General features: G+C 35.8%; 12 non-coding genes across 12 annotated transcripts; all 12 read left to right on the forward strand.

Annotated features, from left to right (window-relative positions):
• Positions 1 to 1668: 1668 nt before the first annotated feature.
• Positions 1669 to 1741, forward strand: TRNAT-CGU (transfer RNA threonine (anticodon CGU)). Its single transcript has one exon. It is a non-coding gene; the product is annotated as a tRNA-Thr (tRNA).
• Positions 1742 to 2273: 532 nt separating this feature from the next.
• TRNAT-UGU (transfer RNA threonine (anticodon UGU)) lies at positions 2274 to 2346 on the forward strand. The gene has a single exon. It is a non-coding gene; the product is annotated as a tRNA-Thr (tRNA).
• A 2170-nt stretch (positions 2347 to 4516) lies between these two features.
• Positions 4517 to 4589, forward strand: TRNAT-CGU (transfer RNA threonine (anticodon CGU)). The gene has a single exon. It is a non-coding gene; the product is annotated as a tRNA-Thr (tRNA).
• Positions 4590 to 5125: 536 nt separating this feature from the next.
• TRNAT-UGU (transfer RNA threonine (anticodon UGU)) lies at positions 5126 to 5198 on the forward strand. The gene has a single exon. It is a non-coding gene; the product is annotated as a tRNA-Thr (tRNA).
• A 2478-nt stretch (positions 5199 to 7676) lies between these two features.
• Positions 7677 to 7749, forward strand: TRNAT-CGU (transfer RNA threonine (anticodon CGU)). Its single transcript has one exon. It is a non-coding gene; the product is annotated as a tRNA-Thr (tRNA).
• A 536-nt stretch (positions 7750 to 8285) lies between these two features.
• Positions 8286 to 8358, forward strand: TRNAT-UGU (transfer RNA threonine (anticodon UGU)). The gene has a single exon. It is a non-coding gene; the product is annotated as a tRNA-Thr (tRNA).
• Positions 8359 to 10523: 2165 nt separating this feature from the next.
• On the forward strand, positions 10524 to 10596 carry TRNAT-CGU (transfer RNA threonine (anticodon CGU)). The gene has a single exon. It is a non-coding gene; the product is annotated as a tRNA-Thr (tRNA).
• Positions 10597 to 11128: 532 nt separating this feature from the next.
• Positions 11129 to 11201, forward strand: TRNAT-UGU (transfer RNA threonine (anticodon UGU)). The gene has a single exon. It is a non-coding gene; the product is annotated as a tRNA-Thr (tRNA).
• Positions 11202 to 13371: 2170 nt separating this feature from the next.
• TRNAT-CGU (transfer RNA threonine (anticodon CGU)) lies at positions 13372 to 13444 on the forward strand. The gene has a single exon. It is a non-coding gene; the product is annotated as a tRNA-Thr (tRNA).
• Positions 13445 to 13980: 536 nt separating this feature from the next.
• On the forward strand, positions 13981 to 14053 carry TRNAT-UGU (transfer RNA threonine (anticodon UGU)). Its single transcript has one exon. It is a non-coding gene; the product is annotated as a tRNA-Thr (tRNA).
• Positions 14054 to 16224: 2171 nt separating this feature from the next.
• Positions 16225 to 16297, forward strand: TRNAT-CGU (transfer RNA threonine (anticodon CGU)). The gene has a single exon. It is a non-coding gene; the product is annotated as a tRNA-Thr (tRNA).
• A 536-nt stretch (positions 16298 to 16833) lies between these two features.
• On the forward strand, positions 16834 to 16906 carry TRNAT-UGU (transfer RNA threonine (anticodon UGU)). Its single transcript has one exon. It is a non-coding gene; the product is annotated as a tRNA-Thr (tRNA).
• Positions 16907 to 17967: the final 1061 nt, after the last annotated feature.

Here is a 17967-nt window from a genome sequence, read left to right on the forward strand (position 1 = left end):
AACACAAGTTTTGTTTGAAGTGTTGGACTGCGCACACACTCAGTTTTTTAATGAATTTTTGGAACAGGAACTGGTATGTGCATATGACGGCTTTTAAACTCAGGAGAACTTGATGAGTTTTTCACGTAGAAGACTTTTCAAGAAATTTAGGACATTTCTTCCCCTGAATCGTCTTTTGTATCATTTTTTGGGTTGTTTCCTGGACAATTTTGAGATGGCTTTTTTCGGAAGGTTTTCCCATGGTTTCGGTGAAGTCTTTTTTTCTGGTCGCATTTTTCACTCCATTGAAAAAATAAGAAACAGTTAGCTCTTTTAAGCAAAATCAATGGCAAAACACTCAAAAAAAAAGTCTTTTTGAAGTCCAGGCATGTATTGAGCTTTTCCACTGATTTGTACTGTAAAATACACAGCATGTTCCTGGTGGAAAACGCTAATAGAATGGACATGTGACTTCTTTTAACCGCTTGGCGTTTTTAGAAACCTGAAGTGGTCAAAAGACATTCAAAAACCTCAACATAGACAGAGCAAGTCAGTTTTACATAGAATTGCTTATGTTCATTCTTTTGAGCAATGTTTGATAGTGTTTTCAAATGATTCCAATGGCGGAAGCTGCCTGAAAAAAGACATCATGTGCACATAGCCACCTAGTTGAAACTGAGTGGAAACTCTACAAATGCTCCTGCAAATCTCATAGCTCCTCAAAAATTTGGAGTTTCTGCCCAGATTCTGCTCTGAAAACTCAGCTAAAAACCTCTGTGTGCACATAGTCTTGTAGAGTTTCTGCCCTGAAAATGCAGGAAAAATATAACTTAGTGTGAACACACACTCATAGCTATTTTGAGTGATTTATTCCACTTCAGGGTTTGAAAAATGCCAGGTGAAAATAATAGGGGATATTGCATCTTTGAAGCAGATCCTGATGGAATTTGCTCTAAAGTAGATACTGTAAATCAAAAGGCTGCAAAGAAAAAGCTTTAGAAAAAAACTTCAAAAACACTTCAAGAACTCTCAAAAAGTGCTTTAGGAACCACTTTATAAAGCTAAACCTCCTTTAAAAGCTCCCCAATGAAAGGGTGTTTTTGCTTTAAAAAGTCTTCTTTTTTGAATGCCTCAATAAAACTCCATCTGCATATATCCTAATACAGACACAAAAAAATTCAGACATCATTCTTAAATTTGGCATAATTGAAAATGTAAATGAAAATCATGGCCAGAGATCTAATGCTATGTGGAGACAAAGACTTTAGAGCAGATTTGCTTTAAAATTTGCTTTCGTAAAAAGTTTCCACTTGAAAAACTCATCTTTTTTGAATGGCTCCATAAAACTCCATTTGCACATAGATTAATACTGACATGAAAAAAGTTTATGAAATCATTCTTAAATTTGGTACAATTGAAAATATAAATAAATCATCGTGCTTCTCTTTACATTTTTTACCATGCCTTACCTTACAATCATTGCTTGTATGGGTTGTAAGTTTTCATATGCATTTCAAGTTGATGTTTTTCCCATGTCAATGTCAAATTGGTACCTAAAGAAAAATCTTTGTACAGTTTCTTTGCATTTCTCCCATGTAGCATAGTAAATGATCCTTAGGAGTTACTGAGCATATGCATACCTCTAACAGGCTAATCCCTACATCGCTTTAGAAATTGTTCCTTTTCAATGGCTTCATAGCTCAGAGGTTAGAGCACTGGTCTCGTAAACCAGGGGTCGTGAGTTCGGCTCTCACTGAAGCCTTAAAAACTCTTTGTCTCTCATATGAAAATTGCTTATCTGTTTGGTCAGTGGTACAAAGTTGGTGTGATTCAATATTGATGTTGATCCTTTTCAAAAGTTCTGGATAAGACCTTGATCATATATGACATTCGGGTAACGTGTGTCAAATTCCTTTCTTATGCCACCTCTATCAGAGCTTTAGGAGTCTAATGACCCTTCTTCATCAATTCTTGATGTGTGATTTTGTAATATAAAGAATTACATATTTTATTAAAGCAAGCAGTAGAATTCTTTTCTTTGCCAATCCATCTGATTTCATTTTTTTGCACATCAGATTGCCAATAAACAGGTAGTCAGTTATAGAACTGAAGCTTTAGAATGTTTGCAAGTCATGCTTTTGCGTTGCAAGAGCAGTTGTTGGTTTGTTGGTGATGGGACATTACGTTAAGAGTGTGATTTCAAACTAGAAATGAAAGGACTTGTGTTGGTAATGCACCTGAATGGCTATTGCACTGTTCGAAATAGAGATCAAAAGATGTGTCAAAGTTTCGCTGGCTTCATAGCTCAGTGGTTAGAGCACTGGTCTTGTAAACCAGGGGTCGTGAGTTCAATTCTCACTGGAGCCTTTGTGTTATTTTGAAACTGAATAGTTTAATTCTTGAGCTTATCTTTAAAAATACCTGCTTAGTTGAAGGTTTATTATACTGAGAAAAAAATGTTCAGACATAATAATTACATTACTTGGAGAGTTTTCATCCATTTCAGGTTTGCAAAAAAACGTGGTAGCAAGTAAAAAAAATACTTGTTGCTTCTGTGAAGCGGATCCTGAGGAAAACTACTCCAAACTAGGCACATTCAAATCAAAAATCTGCAAAAAAGGCTTTAAGAATGAAAATCTCATTGCAAACTCTGCAAAAAATCCCCAGGAAACACATCATGAACATAAAAACTCTTCCCAAAAGTACCTAATAAAGTGGTGTTTTCCTAAGTGGGTTCTGCTTGCAAAACTCATTGTTTTTAAATGCCTTAATAAAATTCCATCTGCAAATAACCTAAAGATTCACACTGAGGTTTTTTCAGGAAATTTTGATCAAAACTTTTCCAAACACCACTAGGAGTTCAAAAAACACAAGTTTTGTTTGAAGTGTTGGACTGCGCACACACTCAGTTTTTTAATGAATTTTTGGAACAGGAACTGGTATGTGCATATGACGGCTTTTAAACTCAGGAGAACTTGATGAGTTTTTCACGCAGAAGACTTTTCAAGAAATTTAGGACATTTCTTCCCCTGAATCGTCTTTTGTATCATTTTTTGGGTTGTTTCCTGGACAATTTTGAGATGGCTTTTTTCGGAAGGTTTTCCCATGGTTTCGGTGAAGTCTTTTTTTCTGGTCGCATTTTTCACTCCATTGAAAAAATAAGAAACAGTTAGCTCTTTTAAGCAAAATCAATGGTAAAACACTCAAAAAAAAAGTATTTTTGAAGTCCAGGCATGTATTGAGCTTTTCCACTGATTTGTACTGTAAAATACACAGCATGTTCCTGGTGGAAAACGCTAATAGAATGGACATGTGACTTCTTTAAACCGCTTGGCGTTTTTAGAAACCTGAAGTGGTCAAAAGACATTCAAAAACCTCAACATAGACAGAGCAAGTCAGTTTTACATAGAATTGCTTATGTTCATTCTTTTGAGCAATGTTTGATAGTGTTTTCAAATGATTCCAATGGCGGAAGCTGCCTGAAAAAAGACATCATGTGCACATAGCCACCTAGTTGAAACTGAGTGGAAACTCTACAAATGCTCCTGCAAATCTCATAGCTCCTCAAAAATTTGGAGTTTCTGCCCAGATTCTGCTCTGAAAACTCAGCTAAAAACCTCTGTGTGCACATAGTCTTGTAGAGTTTCTGCCCTGAAAATGCAGGAAAAATATAACTTAGTGTGAACACACACTCATAGCTATTTTGAGTGATTTATTCCACTTCAGGGTTTGAAAAATGCCAGGTGAAAATAATAGGGGATATTGCATCTTTGAAGCAGATCCTGATGGAATTTACTCTAAAGTAGACACTGTAAATCAAAAGGCTGCAAAGAAAAAGCTTTAGAAAAAAACTCTTCAAAAACACTTCAAGAACTCTCAAAAAGTGCTTTAGGAACCACTTTATAAAGCTAAACCTCCTTTAAAAGCTCCCCAATGAAAGGGTGTTTTTGCTTTAAAAAGTCTTCTTTTTTGAATGCCTCAATAAAACTCCATCTGCATATATCCTAATACTGACACAAAAAAAATTCAGACATCATTCTTAAATTTGGCATAATTGAAAATGTAAATGAAAATCATGGCCAGAGATCTAATGCTATGTGGAGACAAAGACTTTAGAGCAGATTTGCTTTAAAATTTGCTTTCGTAAAAAGTTTCCACTTGAAAAACTCATCTTTTTTGAATGGCTCCATAAAACTCCATTTGCACATAGATTAATACTGACCTGAAAAAAGTTTATGAAATCATTCTTAAATTTGGTACAATTGAAAATATAAATAAATCATCGTGCTTCTCTTTACATTTTTTACCACGCCTTACCTTACAATCATTGCTTGTATGGGTTGTAAGTTTTCATATGCATTTCAAGTTGATATTTTTCCCATGTCAATGTCAAATTGGTACCTAAAGAAAAATCTTTGTACAGTTTCTTTGCATTTCTCCCATGTAGCATAATAAATGATCCTTAGGAGTTACTGAGCATATGCATACCTCTAACAGGCTAATCCCTACATCGCTTTAGAAATTGTTCCTTTTCAATGGCTTCATAGCTCAGAGGTTAGAGCACTGGTCTCGTAAACCAGGGGTCGTGAGTTCGACTCTCACTGAAGCCTTAAAAACTCTTTGTCTCTCATATGAAAATTGCTTATCTGTTTGGTCAGTGGTACAAAGTTGGTGCGATTCAATATTGATGTTACGACATCCTTTTCAAAAGTTCTGGATAAGACCTTGATCATATATGACATTCGGGTAACGTGTGTCAAATTCCTTTCTTATGCCACCTCTATCAGAGCTTTAGGAGTCTAATGACCCTTCTTCATCAATTCTTGATGTGTGATTTTGTAATATAAAGAATTACATATTTTATTAAAGCAAGCAGTAGAATTCTTTTCTTTGCCAATCCATCTGATTTCATTTTTTTGCACATCAGATTGCCAATAAACAGGTAGTCAGTTATAGAACTGAAGCTTTAGAATGTTTGCAAGTCATGCTTTTGCGTTGCAAGAGCAGTTGTTGGTTTGTTGGTGATGGGACATTACGTTAAGAGTGTGATTTCAAACTAGAAATGAAAGGACTTGTGTTGGTAATGCACCTGAATGGCTATTGCACTGTTCGAAATAGAGATCAAAAGATGTGTCAAAGTTTCGCTGGCTTCATAGCTCAGTGGTTAGAGCACTGGTCTTGTAAACCAGGGGTCGTGAGTTCAATTCTCACTGGAGCCTTTGTGTTATTTTGAAACTGAATAGTTTAATTCTTGAGCTTATCTTTAAAAATACCTGCTTAGTTGAAGGTTTATTATACTGAGAAAAAAATGTTCAGACATAATAATTACATTACTTGGAGAGTTTTCATCCATTTCAGGTTTGCAAAAAAACGTGGTAGCAAGTAAAAAAAATACTTGTTGCTTCTGTGAAGCGGATCCTGAGGAAAACTACTCCAAACTAGGCACATTCAAATCAAAAATCTGCAAAAAAGGCTTTAAGAATGAAAATCTCATTGCAAACTCTGCAAAAAATCCCCAGGAAACACATCATGAACATAAAAACTCTTCCCAAAAGTACCTAATAAAGTGGTGTTTTCCTAAGTGGGTTCTGCTTGCAAAACTCATTGTTTTTAAATGCCTTAATAAAATTCCATCTGCAAATAACCTAAAGATTCACACTGAGGTTTTTTCAGGAAATTTTGATCAAAACTTTTCCAAACACCACTAGGAGTTCAAAAAACACAAGTTTTGTTTGAAGTGTTGGACTGCGCACACACTCAGTTTTTTAATGAATTTTTGGAACAGGAACAGGTATGTGCATATGACGGCTTTTAAACTCAGGAGAACTTGATGAGTTTTTCACGCAGAAGACTTTTCAAGAAATTTAGGACATTTCTTCCCCTGAATCGTCTTTTGTATCATTTTTTGGGTTGTTTCCTGGACAATTTTGAGATGGCTTTTTTCGGAAGGTTTTCCCATGGTTTCGGTGAAGTCTTTTTTTCTGGTCGCATTTTTCACTCCATTGAAAAAATAAGAAACAGTTAGCTCTTTTAAGCAAAATCAATGGCAAACACTCAAAAAAAAGTCTTTTTGAAGTCCAGGCATGTATTGAGCTTTTCCACTGATTTGTACTGTAAAATACACAGCATGTTCCTGGTGGAAAACGCTAATAGAATGGACATGTGGCTTTTTTTAACCGCTTGGCATTTTTAGAAACCTGAAGTGGTCAAAAGACATTCAAAAACCTCAACATAGACAGAGCAAGTCAGTTTTACATAGAATTGCTTATGTTCATTCTTTTGAGCAATGTTTGATAGTGTTTTCAAATGATTCCAATGGCGGAAGCTGCCTGAAAAAAGACATCATGTGCGCATAGCCACCTAGTTGAAACTGAGTGGAAACTCTACAAATGCACCTGCAAATCTCATAGCTCCTCAAAAATTTGGAGTTTCTGCCCAGATTCTGCTCTGAAAACTCAGCTAAAAACCTCTGTGTGCACATAGTCTTGTAGAGTTTCTGCCCTGAAAATGCAGGAAAAATATAACTTAGTGTGAACACACACTCATAGCTATTTTGAGTGATTTATTCCACTTCAGGGTTTGAAAAATGCCAGGTGAAAATAATAGGGGATATTGCATCTTTGAAGCAGATCCTGATGGAATTTACTCTAAAGTAGACACTGTAAATCAAAAGGCTGCAAAGAAAAAGCTTTAGAAAAAAACTCTTCAAAAACACTTCAAGAACTCTCAAAAAGTGCTTTAGGAACCACTTTATAAAGCTAAACCTCCTTTAAAAGCTCCCCAATGAAAGGGTGTTTTTGCTTTAAAAAGTCTTCTTTTTTGAATGCCTCAATAAAACTCCATCTGCATATATCCTAATACTGACACAAAAAAAATTCAGACATCATTCTTAAATTTGGCATAATTGAAAATGTAAATGAAAATCATGGCCAGAGATCTAATGCTATGTGGAGACAAAGACTTTAGAGCAGATTTGCTTTAAAATTTGCTTTCGTAAAAGTTTCCACTTGAAAAACTCATCTTTTTTGAATGGCTCCATAAAACTCCATTTGCACATAGATTAATACTGACCTGAAAAAAGTTTATGAAATCATTCTTAAATTTGGTACAATTGAAAATATAAATAAATCATCGTGCTTCTCTTTACATTTTTTACCACGCCTTACCTTACAATCATTGCTTGTATGGGTTGTAAGTTTTCATATGCATTTCAAGTTGATATTTTTCCCATGTCAATGTCAAATTGGTACCTAAAGAAAAATCTTTGTACAGTTTCTTTGCATTTCTCCCATGTAGCATAGTAAATGATCCTTAGGAGTTACTGAGCATATGCATACCTCTAACAGGCTAAGGCTACGTTCACATTCGCGGCGGGCGCCGCAGCGTCGGGCGCCGCAGCGGCGCCGCATGCGTCATGCGCCCCTATATTTAACATGGGGGCGCATGGACATGCGTTGTGCTGCGTTTTGCGCCGCATGGCCGCAAGCGTTGGACGCAAGAAACGCATCAAGTTGCATTTTTTTTGCGTCCAACTTTCGGCCAAAATCGACGCATGCGGCGCAAAACGCAGCGTTTTAGCGTGCGTTTTGCCGCGTTTTTGTTTGCGTTGTGCGCTGCGGCGCCGACGCTGCGGCGCACAACGCAAATGTGAACGTAGCTTAATCCCTACATCGCTTTAGAAATTGTTCCTTTTCAATGGCTTCATAGCTCAGAGGTTAGAGCACTGGTCTCGTAAACCAGGGGTCGTGAGTTCGACTCTCACTGAAGCCTTAAAAACTCTTTGTCTCTCATATGAAAATTGCTTATCTGTTTGGTCAGTGGTACAAAGTTGGTGCGATTCAATATTGATGTTACGACATCCTTTTCAAAAGTTCTGGATAAGACCTTGATCATATATGACATTCGGGTAACGTGTGTCAAATTCCTTTCTTATGCCACCTCTATCAGAGCTTTAGGAGTCTAATGACCCTTCTTCATCAATTCTTGATGTGTGATTTTGTAATATAAAGAATTACATATTTTATTAAAGCAAGCAGTAGAATTCTTTTCTTTGCCAATCCATCTGATTTCATTTTTTTGCACATCAGATTGCCAATAAACAGGTAGTCAGTTATAGAACTGAAGCTTTAGAATGTTTGCAAGTCATGCTTTTGCGTTGCAAGAGCAGTTGTTGGTTTGTTGGTGATGGGACATTACGTTAAGAGTGTGATTTCAAACTAGAAATGAAAGGACTTGTGTTGGTAATGCACCTGAATGGCTATTGCACTGTTCGAAATAGAGATCAAAAGATGTGTCAAAGTTTCGCTGGCTTCATAGCTCAGTGGTTAGAGCACTGGTCTTGTAAACCAGGGGTCGTGAGTTCAATTCTCACTGGAGCCTTTGTGTTATTTTGAAACTGAATAGTTTAATTCTTGAGCTTATCTTTAAAAATACCTGCTTAGTTGAAGGTTTATTATACTGAGAAAAAAATGTTCAGACATAATAATTACATTACTTGGAGAGTTTTCATCCATTTCAGGTTTGCAAAAAAACGTGGTAGCAAGTAAAAAAAATACTTGTTGCTTCTGTGAAGCGGATCCTGAGGAAAACTACTCCAAACTAGGCACATTCAAATCAAAAATCTGCAAAAAAGGCTTTAAGAATGAAAATCTCATTGCAAACTCTGCAAAAAATCCCCAGGAAACACATCATGAACATAAAAACTCTTCCCAAAAGTACCTAATAAAGTGGTGTTTTCCTAAGTGGGTTCTGCTTGCAAAACTCATTGTTTTTAAATGCCTTAATAAAATTCCATCTGCAAATAACCTAAAGATTCACACTGAGGTTTTTTCAGGAAATTTTGATCAACACTTTTCCAAACACCGCTAGGAGTTCAAAAAACACAAGTTTTGTTTGAAGTGTTGGACTGCGCACACACTCAGTTTTTTAATGAATTTTTGGAACAGGAACTGGTATGTGCATATGACGGCTTTTAAACTCAGGAGAACTTGATGAGTTTTTCACGCAGAAGACTTTTCAAGAAATTTAGGACATTTCTTCCCCTGAATCGTCTTTTGTATCATTTTTTGGAATGTTTCCTGGACAATTTTGAGATGGCTTTTTTCGGAAGGTTTTCCCATGGTTTCGGTGAAGTCTTTTTTTCTGGTCGCATTTTTCACTCCATTGAAAAAATAAGAAACAGTTAGCTCTTTTAAGCAAAATCAATGGCAAAACACTCAAAAAAAAGTCTTTTTGAAGTCCAGGCATGTATTGAGCTTTTCCACTGATTTGTACTGTAAAATACACAGCATATTCCTGGTGGAAAACGCTAATAGAATGGACATGTGACTTCTTTTAACCGCTTGGCATTTTTAGAAACCTGAAGTGGTCAAAAGACATTCAAAAACCTCAACATAGACAGAGCAAGTCAGTTTTACATAGAATTGCTTATGTTCATTCTTTTGAGCAATGTTTGATAGTGTTTTCAAATGATTCCAATGGCGGAAGCTGCCTGAAAAAAGACATCATGTGCGCATAGCCACCTAGTTGAAACTGAGTGGAAACTCTACAAATGCTCCTGCAAATCTCATAGCTCCTCAAAAATTTGGAGTTTCTGCCCAGATTCTGCTCTGAAAACTCAGCTAAAAACCTCTGTGTGCACATAGTCTTGTAGAGTTTCTGCCCTGAAAATGCAGGAAAAATATAACTTAGTGTGAACACACACTCATAACTATTTTGAGTGATTTATTCCACTTCAGGGTTTGAAAAATGCCAGGTGAAAATAATAGGGGATATTGCATCTTTGAAGCAGATCCTGATGGAATTTGCTCTAAAGTAGACACTGTAAATCAAAAGGCTGCAAAGAAAAAGCTTTAGAAAAAAACTCTTCAAAAACACTTCAAGAACTCTCAAAAAGTGCTTTAGGAACCACTTTATAAAGCTAAACCTTTAAAAGCTCCCCAATGAAAGGGTGTTTTTGCTTTAAAAAGTCTTCTTTTTTGAATGCCTCAATAAAACTCCATCTGCATATATCCTAATACTGACACAAAAAAATTCAGACATCATTCTTAAATTTGGCATAATTGAAAATCTAAATGAAAATCATGGCCAGAGATCTAATGCTATGTGGAGACAAAGACTTTAGAGCAGATTTGCTTTAAAATTTGCTTTCGTAAAAAGTTTCCACTTGAAAAACTCATCTTTTTTGAATGGCTCCATAAAACTCCATTTGCACATAGATTAATACTGACATGAAAAAAGTTTATGAAATCATTCTTAAATTTGGTACAATTGAAAATATAAATAAATCATCGTGCTTCTCTTTACATTTTTTACCATGCCTTACCTTACAATCATTGCTTGTATGGGTTGTAAGTTTTCATATGCATTTCAAGTTGATGTTTTTCCCATGTCAATGTCAAATTGGTACCTAAAGAAAAATCTTTGTACAGTTTCTTTGCATTTCTCCCATGTAGCATAGTAAATGATCCTTAGGAGTTACTGAGCATATGCATACCTCTAACAGGCTAATCCCTACATCGCTTTAGAAATTGTTACTTTTCAATGGCTTCATAGCTCAGAGGTTAGAGCACTGGTCTCGTAAACCAGGGGTCGTGAGTTCGACTCTCACTGAAGCCTTAAAAACTCTTTGTCTCTCATATGAAAATTGCTTATCTGTTTGGTCAGTGGTACAAAGTTGGTGCGATTCAATATTGATGTTGATCCTTTTCAAAAGTTCTGGATAAGACCTTGATCATATATGACATTCGGGTAACGTGTGTCAAATTCCTTTCTTATGCCACCTCTATCAGAGCTTTAGGAGTCTAATGACCCTTCTTCATCAATTCTTGATGTGTGATTTTGTAATATAAAGAATTACATATTTTATTAAAGCAAGCAGTAGAATTCTTTTCTTTGCCAATCCATCTGATTTCATTTTTTTGCACATCAGATTGCCAATAAACAGGTAGTCAGTTATAGAACTGAAGCTTTAGAATGTTTGCAAGTCATGCTTTTGCGTTGCAAGAGCAGTTGTTGGTTTGTTGGTGATGGGACATTACGTTAAGAGTGTGATTTCAAACTAGAAATGAAAGGACTTGTGTTGGTAATGCACCTGAATGGCTATTGCACTGTTCGAAATAGAGATCAAAAGATGTGTCAAAGTTTCGCTGGCTTCATAGCTCAGTGGTTAGAGCACTGGTCTTGTAAACCAGGGGTCGTGAGTTCAATTCTCACTGGAGCCTTTGTGTTATTTTGAAACTGAATAGTTTAATTCTTGAGCTTATCTTTAAAAATACCTGCTTAGTTGAAGGTTTATTATACTGAGAAAAAAATGTTCAGACATAATAATTACATTACTTGGAGAGTTTTCATCCATTTCAGGTTTGCAAAAAAACGTGGTAGCAAGTAAAAAAAATACTTGTTGCTTCTGTGAAGCGGATCCTGAGGAAAACTACTCCAAACTAGGCACATTCAAATCAAAAATCTGCAAAAAAGGCTTTAAGAATGAAAATCTCATTGCAAACTCTGCAAAAAATCCCCAGGAAACACATCATGAACATAAAAACTCTTCCCAAAAGTACCTAATAAAGTGGTGTTTTCCTAAGTGGGTTCTGCTTGCAAAACTCATTGTTTTTAAATGCCTTAATAAAATTCCATCTGCAAATAACCTAAAGATTCACACTGAGGTTTTTTCAGGAAATTTTGATCAAAACTTTTCCAAACACCACTAGGAGTTCAAAAAACACAAGTTTTGTTTGAAGTGTTGGACTGCGCACACACTCAGTTTTTTAATGAATTTTTGGAACAGGAACTGGTATGTGCATATGACGGCTTTTAAACTCAGGAGAACTTGATGAGTTTTTCACGCAGAAGACTTTTCAAGAAATTTAGGACATTTCTTCCCCTGAATCGTCTTTTGTATCATTTTTTGGGTTGTTTCCTGGACAATTTTGAGATGGCTTTTTTCGGAAGGTTTTCCCATGGTTTCGGTGAAGTCTTTTTTTCTGGTCGCATTTTTCACTCCATTGAAAAAATAAGAAACAGTTAGCTCTTTTAAGCAAAATCAATGGCAAAACACTCAAAAAAAAAGTATTTTTGAAGTCCAGGCATGTATTGAGCTTTTCCACTGATTTGTACTGTAAAATACACAGCATGTTCCTGGTGGAAAACGCTAATAGAATGGACATGTGACTTCTTTAAACCGCTTGGCGTTTTTAGAAACCTGAAGTGGTCAAAAGACATTCAAAAACCTCAACATAGACAGAGCAAGTCAGTTTTACATAGAATTGCTTATGTTCATTCTTTTGAGCAATGTTTGATAGTGTTTTCAAATGATTCCAATGGCGGAAGCTGCCTGAAAAAAGACATCATGTGCACATAGCCACCTAGTTGAAACTGAGTGGAAACTCTACAAATGCTCCTGCAAATCTCATAGCTCCTCAAAAATTTGGAGTTTCTGCCCAGATTCTGCTCTGAAAACTCAGCTAAAAACCTCTGTGTGCACATAGTCTTGTAGAGTTTCTGCCCTGAAAATGCAGGAAAAATATAACTTAGTGTGAACACACACTCATAGCTATTTTGAGTGATTTATTCCACTTCAGGGTTTGAAAAATGCCAGGTGAAAATAATAGGGGATATTGCATCTTTGAAGCAGATCCTGATGGAATTTACTCTAAAGTAGACACTGTAAATCAAAAGGCTGCAAAGAAAAAGCTTTAGAAAAAAACTCTTCAAAAACACTTCAAGAACTCTCAAAAAGTGCTTTAGGAACCACTTTATAAAGCTAAACCTCCTTTAAAAGCTCCCCAATGAAAGGGTGTTTTTGCTTTAAAAAGTCTTCTTTTTTGAATGCCTCAATAAAACTCCATCTGCATATATCCTAATACTGACACAAAAAAAATTCAGACATCATTCTTAAATTTGGCATAATTGAAAATGTAAATGAAAATCATGGCCAGAGATCTAATGCTATGTGGAGACAAAGACTTTAGAGCAGATTTGCTTTAAAATTTGCTTTCGTAAAAAGTTTCCACTTGAAAAACTCATCTTTTTTGAATGGCTCCATAAAACTCCATTTGCACATAGATTAATACTGACCTGAAAAAAGTTTATGAAATCATTCTTAAATTTGGTACAATTGAAAATATAAATAAATCATCGTGCTTCTCTTTACATTTTTTACCACGCCTTACCTTACAATCATTGCTTGTATGGGTTGTAAGTTTTCATATGCATTTCAAGTTGATATTTTTCCCATGTCAATGTCAAATTGGTACCTAAAGAAAAATCTTTGTACAGTTTCTTTGCATTTCTCCCATGTAGCATAATAAATGATCCTTAGGAGTTACTGAGCATATGCATACCTCTAACAGGCTAATCCCTACATCGCTTAAGAAATTGTTCCTTTTCAATGGCTTCATAGCTCAGAGGTTAGAGCACTGGTCTCGTAAACCAGGGGTCGTGAGTTCGACTCTCACTGAAGCCTTAAAAACTCTTTGTCTCTCATATGAAAATTGCTTATCTGTTTGGTCAGTGGTACAAAGTTGGTGCGATTCAATATTGATGTTACGACATCCTTTTCAAAAGTTCTGGATAAGACCTTGATCATATATGACATTCGGGTAACGTGTGTCAAATTCCTTTCTTATGCCACCTCTATCAGAGCTTTAGGAGTCTAATGACCCTTCTTCATCAATTCTTGATGTGTGATTTTGTAATATAAAGAATTACATATTTTATTAAAGCAAGCAGTAGAATTCTTTTCTTTGCCAATCCATCTGATTTCATTTTTTTGCACATCAGATTGCCAATAAACAGGTAGTCAGTTATAGAACTGAAGCTTTAGAATGTTTGCAAGTCATGCTTTTGCGTTGCAAGAGCAGTTGTTGGTTTGTTGGTGATGGGACATTACGTTAAGAGTGTGATTTCAAACTAGAAATGAAAGGACTTGTGTTGGTAATGCACCTGAATGGCTATTGCACTGTTCGAAATAGAGATCAAAAGATGTGTCAAAGTTTCGCTGGCTTCATAGCTCAGTGGTTAGAGCACTGGTCTTGTAAACCAGGGGTCGTGAGTTCAATTCTCACTGGAGCCTTTGTGTTATTTTGAAACTGAATAGTTTAATTCTTGAGCTTATCTTTAAAAATACCTGCTTAGTTGAAGGTTTATTATACTGAGAAAAAAATGTTCAGACATAATAATTACATTACTTGGAGAGTTTTCATCCATTTCAGGTTTGCAAAAAAACGTGGTAGCAAGTAAAAAAAATACTTGTTGCTTCTGTGAAGCGGATCCTGAGGAAAACTACTCCAAACTAGGCACATTCAAATCAAAAATCTGCAAAAAAGGCTTTAAGAATGAAAATCTCAATGCAAACTCTGCAAAAAATCCCCAGGAAACACATCATGAACATAAAAACTCTTCCCAAAAGTACCTAATAAAGTGGTGTTTTCCTAAGTGGGTTCTGCTTGCAAAACTCATTGTTTTTAAATGCCTTAATAAAATTCCATCTGCAAATAACCTAAAGATTCACACTGAGGTTTTTTCAGGAAATTTTGATCAACACTTTTCCAAACACCGCTAGGAGTTCAAAAAACACAAGTTTTGTTTGAAGTGTTGGACTGCGCACACACTCAGTTTTTTAATGAATTTTTGGAACAGGAACTGGTATGTGCATATGACGGCTTTTAAACTCAGGAGAAGTTGATGAGTTTTTCACGCAGAAGACTTTTCAAGAAATTTAGGAAATTTCTTCCCCTGAATCGTCTTTTGTATCATTTTTTTGGTTGTTTCCTGGACAATTTTGAGACGGCTTTTTTCGGAAGGTTTTCCCATGGTTTCGGTGAAGTCTTTTTTTCTGGTCGCATTTTTCACTCCATTGAAAAAAGAAGAAACAGTTAGCTCTTTTAAGCAAAATCAATGGCAAAACACTCAAAAAAAAAAGTCTTTTTGAAGTCCAGGCATGTATTGAGCTTTTCCACTGATTTGTACTGTAAAATACACAGCATGTTCCTGGTGGAAAACGCTAATAGAATGGACATGTGGCTTTTTTTAACCGCTTGGCATTTTTAGAAACCTGAAGTGGTCAAAAGACATTCAAAAACCTCAACATAGACAGAGCAAGTCAGTTTTACATAGAATTGCTTATGTTCATTCTTTTGAGCAATGTTTGATAGTGTTTTCAAATGATTCCAATGGCAGAAGCTGCCTGAAAAAAGACATCATGTGCGCATAGCCACCTAGTTGAAACTGAGTGGAAACTCTACAAATGCACCTGCAAATCTCATAGCTCCTCAAAAATTTGGAGTTTCTGCCCAGATTCTGCTCTGAAAACTCAGCTAAAAACCTCTGTGTGCACATAGTCTTGTAGAGCTTCTGCCCTGAAAATGCAGGAAAAATATAACTTAGTGTGAACACACACTCATAGCTATTTTGAGTGATTTATTCCACTTCAGGGTTTGAAAAATGCCAGGTGAAAATAATAGGGGATATTGCATCTTTGAAGCAGATCCTGATGGAATTTACTCTAAAGTAGACACTGTAAATCAAAAGGCTGCAAAGAAAAAGCTTTAGAAAAAAACTCTTCAAAAACACTTCAAGAACTCTCAAAAAGTGCTTTAGGAACCACTTTATAAAGCTAAACCTCCTTTAAAAGCTCCCCAATGAAAGGGTGTTTTTGCTTTAAAAAGTCTTCTTTTTTGAATGCCTCAATAAAACTCCATCTGCATATATCCTAATACTGACACAAAAAAAATTCAGACATCATTCTTAAATTTGGCATAATTGAAAATGTAAATGAAAATCATGGCCAGAGATCTAATGCTATGTGGAGACAAAGACTTTAGAGCAGATTTGCTTTAAAATTTGCTTTCGTAAAAAGTTTCCACTTGAAAAACTCATCTTTTTTGAATGGCTCCATAAAACTCCATTTGCACATAGATTAATACTGACCTGAAAAAAGTTTATGAAATCATTCTTAAATTTGGTACAATTGAAAATATAAATAAATCATCGTGCTTCTCTTTACATTTTTTACCACGCCTTACCTTACAATCATTGCTTGTATGGGTTGTAAGTTTTCATATGCATTTCAAGTTGATATTTTTCCCATGTCAATGTCAAATTGGTACCTAAAGAAAAATCTTTGTACAGTTTCTTTGCATTTCTCCCATGTAGCATAGTAAATGATCCTTAGGAGTTACTGAGCATATGCATACCTCTAACAGGCTAATCCCTACATCGCTTTAGAAATTGTTCCTTTTCAATGGCTTCATAGCTCAGAGGTTAGAGCACTGGTCTCGTAAACCAGGGGTCGTGAGTTCGACTCTCACTGAAGCCTTAAAAACTCTTTGTCTCTCATATGAAAATTGCTTATCTGTTTGGTCAGTGGTACAAAGTTGGTGCGATTCAATATTGATGTTACGACATCCTTTTCAAAAGTTCTGGATAAGACCTTGATCATATATGACATTCGGGTAACGTGTGTCAAATTCCTTTCTTATGCCACCTCTATCAGAGCTTTAGGAGTCTAATGACCCTTCTTCATCAATTCTTGATGTGTGATTTTGTAATATAAAGAATTACATATTTTATTAAAGCAAGCAGTAGAATTCTTTTCTTTGCCAATCCATCTGATTTCATTTTTTTGCACATCAGATTGCCAATAAACAGGTAGTCAGTTATAGAACTGAAGCTTTAGAATGTTTGCAAGTCATGCTTTTGCGTTGCAAGAGCAGTTGTTGGTTTGTTGGTGATGGGACATTACGTTAAGAGTGTGATTTCAAACTAGAAATGAAAGGACTTGTGTTGGTAATGCACCTGAATGGCTATTGCACTGTTCGAAATAGAGATCAAAAGATGTGTCAAAGTTTCGCTGGCTTCATAGCTCAGTGGTTAGAGCACTGGTCTTGTAAACCAGGGGTCGTGAGTTCAATTCTCACTGGAGCCTTTGTGTTATTTTGAAACTGAATAGTTTAATTCTTGAGCTTATCTTTAAAAATACCTGCTTAGTTGAAGGTTTATTATACTGAGAAAAAAATGTTCAGACATAATAATTACATTACTTGGAGAGTTTTCATCCATTTCAGGTTTGCAAAAAAACGTGGTAGCAAGTAAAAAAAATACTTGTTGCTTCTGTGAAGCGGATCCTGAGGAAAACTACTCCAAACTAGGCACATTCAAATCAAAAATCTGCAAAAAAGGCTTTAAGAATGAAAATCTCATTGCAAACTCTGCAAAAAATCCCCAGGAAACACATCATGAACATAAAAACTCTTCCCAAAAGTACCTAATAAAGTGGTGTTTTCCTAAGTGGGTTCTGCTTGCAAAACTCATTGTTTTTAAATGCCTTAATAAAATTCCATCTGCAAATAACCTAAAGATTCACACTGAGGTTTTTTCAGGAAATTTTGATCAACACTTTTCCAAACACCGCTAGGAGTTCAAAAAACACAAGTTTTGTTTGAAGTGTTGGACTGCGCACACACTCAGTTTTTTAATGAATTTTTGGAACAGGAACTGGTATGTGCATATGACGGCTTTTAAACTCAGGAGAACTTGATGAGTTTTTCACGCAGAAGACTTTTCAAGAAATTTAGGAAATTTCTTCCCCTGAATCGTCTTTTGTATCATTTTTTTGGTTGTTTCCTGGACAATTTTGAGACGGCTTTTTTCGGAAGGTTTTCCCATGGTTTCGGTGAAGTCTTTTTTTCTGGTCGCATTTTTCACTCCATTGAAAAAAGAAGAAACAGTTAGCTCTTTTAAGCAAAATCAATGGCAAAACACTCAAAAAAAAAGTCTTTTTGAAGTCCAGGCATGTATTGAGCTTTTCCACTGATTTGTACTGTAAAATACACAGCATGTTCCTGGTGGAAAACGCTAATAGAATGGACATGTGGCTTTTTTTAACCGCTTGGCATTTTTAGAAACCTGAAGTGGTCAAAAGACATTCAAAAACCTCAACATAGACAGAGCAAGTCAGTTTTACATAGAATTGCTTATGTTCATTCT

This window comes from Ranitomeya variabilis, chromosome 1, assembly GCF_051348905.1.
Source record: "Ranitomeya variabilis isolate aRanVar5 chromosome 1, aRanVar5.hap1, whole genome shotgun sequence".
NCBI lineage: Eukaryota > Metazoa > Chordata > Amphibia > Anura > Dendrobatidae > Ranitomeya > Ranitomeya variabilis.